A 4,476-nucleotide genomic window follows, 5' to 3' on the forward strand; every position below is an offset into this window, starting at 1 on the left:
AACATGGACTTGAGGTATGTGAAGATATTTAGCCCAGAATAAATCATCAAATGATCGTTCTTCCAAGTTTCTCTCTGAAGCACAGTAACGTTTGTAGTGATTCAGTTTGCTGCAGTGGTGTTTTTCTGTTTGTAGAGTCGAGGCATTACTAATCAGGGTGCTAATGTGAAACCACAATAACAATCATGTGTCAGCGGCACTTGCCACCAGATAGAGCGGGCTGGCAGAGAGAGAAAGAGAGAGAGAAAGGCAGTGTGGGAGGGTTTGTGATTCAATAGGAAAAGAGACTGGCGTTGCTCTTGATTTATCGGCATTCTGTCTGCTTGTTTACACTGAAGACCGTCTGATAAGGTAAGTCTGATCTTTTAAGCCAGCAACCAAAAATGATATTATATTAAATAAATTCTCTATATATTTATATTATAAGGCCAAGAAGTGTAAGGATGTGACAATTTTATACTACTATTTATTTTTTATTAAATAATAATATATAATAAATAACGCTTTAATATTTAGAAATTAAATTATTTTATTATTTTTAAACAATTTAAGTATTTTATTCATTGTATTTATATAATAATAAACCCCTTCTTCATTACTTTATTTAACTATTAAATCTGTAGAATTTTTGTTTTTGTTTTGGTTTGTGTGTGTGTGTGTTTTTTTTTCTTTTTCTTTTAAGACTGACATATTCTCAAAATAATTATTTATGGAAACCAGTGAAATACAATGAAATATAATGTTTTTGGTCATACAACTAGAGTCAATGCCTAAAATGATTCCTCTCTAAAGTAGGATTATAATGTTTGCCAGTTTTTTTTCTATTGGCTCCCTGCCAGTGAATCAAAACCCCACTGTGGATGAATGTCCAATAGTTTTTTGGAGATGTGAAGTGTGTTGTCATCTGGCATTTGCACTTGTCCAAGTGCACTGTATGATCCATAACACTCAATGCCAGCTGCCTCATTTACAATTTCTAGTGTGTTTGTGCACTTTAGTTCATTTTAGTTCAATACAATTCATTAGAAATTAGTATTTCATGCTTTATAAAAGTATTGGTTAATTTAACCCACACTATCAATGACATTGTACTGGATAGTAGTAGATTTAAACCAGTTGGTATTTACTTTAAACAAATACAGCATAAAGCACACACTTTTATCAAACATTCAGCAAACTGTTTGTAAGAGTTTTCCATATTGTTTGAAACTAAGTAAACTGAAATGATGGCACTTGTTTATAATGGATGTGCTAGGAAACCTGTGTGAACTTCAAACCTCCACTGAAAATGGGACTTTTTGACTCAGAAAAGTACAGTCAATTCTGTCATTTATTTGTATATTTATCATCATCTTTAATTGTGGCTTAAGCGGACAAATATTTTCTAACGTCACTAGGCTTATTTGAAAAAAAAAAAAAAATGTTGTAAAATGCATCTGATTCTATTGATTATAGGCCAGTCTTGGTTGTCAGTTCACTGTTATAAATCTAATATAAAGTTGTTTAAACAAGCTTGGAAGCAAAGGAGATTATGATAATCCAGTAATTACTCAATGGAATATATAGTCAATATTTCCTGCTGTGATTTTTCTTTGGTGATTTGAGTAGAAGTATTCTATTGAAACAGGCATTAGTCTGATGGTATTAACAGTGTCTTTATCCGCTATCCTCGTATTTGTCGGCCCATTGTTTTAGGTCTCTAATTCTGACCCTCTTTCAGACAGGAGTCATTAATTACTGTCAGAGTCACCCTGTTCCATGACTCCTCGTGTCCCGTTCTCCTCTACCTTTTCGTTGTGTAACAGACCATCTAGACTGTCTGTCTCCCCAAAGACAATAGGAGGACAATGGATCCTTTTCTTCTCCAGTGCTGAGCGCCCTCACGCCATATCTACAGCAGGGCAAGAGCTCAGGTCTCCAGGCACGCTGACCTCATAGCTCGAACCAGAGGCCTGCTGTGGGTTGGTGTGTGTGTGTGTGTGTGTGTGGTATAGTGACTGGTATAGTGTAGTGTGATCAGAGATGCAGCATTAATGGGGAAAAGCCTGACTCATGTGGGTGTAAAAGGCTCTGTTTTGGGAGGTTGGGGCAGTGGATGTATTTTGTGCGAATTTTTTTCAACAGAGAATTCCAGTTGTGTAATCATTTTATTTTATTTATTTAGATAATTGAGCATTATAACCAAAGGCTGGCATATATATATATATATATATATATATATATATACACTAAAAAAAAAAAACTACATTACGTAAACAATTTTATTTTGGATGCGATTAATCGTGATTAATCATTTTACAGCACCTCATGTGTTTTAACAATCTGAGCCTCCTGTACATTAGTGCTTTATTATGACTGTAACATCCATGAGAGAATGGCAGTGGAATGGGAAGCGTGAATGGGTGATTGTTGTGATTTTTATGCGCATCGACTTCCCTGTGTTGTGTGGTGTCAGGCTCCAGCCTGGTCGTTCTGTTCTCTCCCCGGGACGGCCTAAACAATAGCCACTATGTGCAGAAGCACAAAGGGGCAGGAGTGTGTGTGTGGTGTTTGTGGAGGCTCTGCAGCATTCACGTCTATTACTGATTGACTTATTTCTCTGGTGCAGCGTGTTGTTACTGGATTAACTGGAACAGTGTGTTTTCATCCAGACAGTTGGACACAATGCTTTTTACTAAATTACTTTAAGCTTGACAATCAATAGGGTTAACTGTATTTTTAGTTTGTGCTTAGTGGCCCCTCAGTTGTGTTTGAGTTTCTGTTAAGTTAGATGTAACTTCAATTACATGTTATTGGTGATGTGGCAGTGGTTAGTGTTCTAGCATTGTAGTCGCTTCTAAAAAAAACTTTCAAACTTTCAAAAAGTTTGTGGAAGCCTGATTCAGTTTTCTATTTCTTTTGAAACCCCATCTATGCACTGGTGCTTTTTAAGATCTCAGCCAATATGTTGAATAGAAGAACTTAAAATGTGATCTCAAAACATTCAAAGAACTATCTTAAAGGTTCTACAAAGGTTCTCTGAAGTCTAAAGGCCCCAGTTTTTTAGCTTTAATGCAATAGAACAACTATTTCGGGTTCCGCCTAAAGGACATTTCAGTAAATAGTTGTTAAGAAGATCCTATTTTTCTTTTAGTATGAAGAAAACTTTAATAATCTGAAGAAACTTATTCCACTATAAAGAACCCTTTGTGCAATGGAAGCATTTCATGGCTCTTAAAGCTTCCTCACTGAACCATAAATGTCAATGAAGAATCTAAACTATGATGAAGATATTTGTTATTCTATAACATAAGGCCTATCAGGTAACTCTTGAAAAGATATAGTGTATCTTAAAGATGTAGTGAAAACCATAGAAGAACCATTTTTGGTTCCCAAAGAACCTTTTTTTTTTTTCTTAGAGGGAAGAACATTGAAAAAATCTAAAGAACTTTTTTTCACTAAATAGAACCTTTTGTGGAATGGAGAGGTTCATGGATGTTGAAGGTTTCTTCATGAAATCATTGATGCCAACAAAGAACCTTTATTTTATAGCTCTCTAATTAACGATGTGTTTCAAAGAACCTCTTTCTGTCACAGGAACACTCTCCAAGCAGCGCTCGAATGATAATGCTTGCATTCCCACTCATGGCATCCATTGTAAATGATGCATACTAGAGTGTGGGGGCATCTTCATTCTCAGTTGCATTGACCTATGCTATGAACGCTGCCACATCCATGTGCTCTTGGCCAGGAGGAACAGTACAGTGCATTGTAGGTTGATCAGAGTGGGTGTCTGTTTATGAATGGCCTGAGTGGATTGAACAATGCTTCCCCGCCCTGAGCCGCAGACATTTTTTATATAGAACGGAGGAGTTGAAAGGAGGAGAGAAACGAGCCCACCACCACCACCTCCTCCTCCTCCTCCTCCTCCTCCCCCACCGTCCAGCCCGCCCAGCCTGGAGCTTGGTACAGAAGGTAGCAAGAGAGGCCTCCATTCCATCTGTATGCGTGCGTTCATCGTGAGTGTTTGTCATGCTGCGCTTTTCTCTGCTGATTAATGCTTGATTTGAAGACGAGAAGGTCTGGAACCTTTTGACTGGTGAGTCTTATTGCATTTAGATAATTTTAGGTGATTTTTTATCATTATAAATTATATTAAATGTTACTGCATGGGTTTTGGGGGTATTTCAAATGTGTTTTGCTGCAAGATAAGTTATGAGAGTATAACGAAACTAGAGGAGTATATCGAAGTTGATTGTGGCTGTTGTTCATGGCTGTCACTGTCAGTAAAAAAAAACTGTGTATGTACTGAGAATAATTTAAAGATTGTCACGACGTGAACATAAAAATGTGCTCAGGTACAGAAGGGGAGGGAATGATGGTTCAGTCATGCCTGGTGATGTGCCATGCTGTGCCAACATTTTCCTGCCAAACACCTCAATCACTCACTTGAACGACGTAGTAGGACTTCATCACATCCCACTTTAGGTTAACAGC

Source organism: Carassius auratus, chromosome 15 (genome assembly GCF_003368295.1).
Source record: "Carassius auratus strain Wakin chromosome 15, ASM336829v1, whole genome shotgun sequence".
Taxonomy (NCBI): Eukaryota; Metazoa; Chordata; class Actinopteri; order Cypriniformes; family Cyprinidae; genus Carassius; species Carassius auratus.